This window comes from Chrysochloris asiatica, unplaced genomic scaffold, assembly GCF_000296735.1.
Source record: "Chrysochloris asiatica unplaced genomic scaffold, ChrAsi1.0 scaffold00017, whole genome shotgun sequence".
Taxonomy (NCBI): Eukaryota; Metazoa; Chordata; class Mammalia; order Afrosoricida; family Chrysochloridae; genus Chrysochloris; species Chrysochloris asiatica.
In genome coordinates, this window is record NW_006408535.1 from 192362 (window position 1) to 193458 (window position 1097).

The following is a 1097-nucleotide window of genomic DNA, read 5'->3' on the forward strand; positions in this document are numbered from 1 at the left end:
GATGATTTCTGCATTCCATTGGGTCACCTCTCTTTGAAACGGGCACAGCCAGCCAGATAGTTGTCTTCCAGATTTCTTGGCATAGATGAGTTAGTGCCTCCAGTGCCGCCTCATTTTCTTGAAAGATTTCAATTTTCATTCTATCAGCTCCTGGTGCCTTGTACTTTACCAATTCATTCAATACATCTTGGGCCCTTCTTTCAGTATCATTGGCTCTTGATCATATGCTACTTCTTGAAATAGCTGTACATCAAACATTTCCTTTTGGTATAGTGACTCTGTGTATTCCTTCCATCTTCTTTTGATGTTTTCTGCATCATTCAATAAATTGAACATAGAATCCTTAAATAATGAAAGCCTAGGCTTGAATTTTTTCTTCAGTTCCCCAACTTTGAGAAAAGCTGAGTGTGTTCTTCCTTTCTGGTTTTCTGACTCCAGATCATTGCACATTTTGTTGTAATATTTGTCTTCTTGAGCTGACCTTTGAAGAGGTTTTCATTTATTATTTTATCTTATTTTGATGTTTCATTTTTGTCATTATTATTTCTTTTAATTTCCCCCCCCTTTATTCAGTAACCCATCCTCCCCTCACCTTCCAGCCATGGTAACCATTAAAAAAAAGTCTCATTCATTGAAAAACTTTAAAAAAAAACTTTATAGAATATTGAACATATACAATGTTTGTACTTTTGTGGCTGATTTATTTCACTCAGCATAATGATCTTTAAGTTCATCCATGTTGTAAGGTGTTTCCAAGACTCATTCTTATAAGAACAATGTTGTACAGTATTTCTCTGAGTAGATCAACAAAATTAGGAAAGGTGTGAAACAAGGTTATATTCTTTCACCATACTTATTCAACCTGTATACTGAGCAAATAATCTTATAAACTGGGTTATGTGAAGAAAATGAAGCATCAGGATTGGAGGGAGACTCATGAACAACCTGCGATATGCAGACAGTTCAACTTTGCTTGTGGGAAGCCAAGAAGACTAAAATACTTATTGATGAAGGTCAAAGACCACATCTTCAGTATGGGTTGCACCTCAATGTAAAGAAAACAAAAATCCTCACCACTAGACCAATAAATTGTTGTT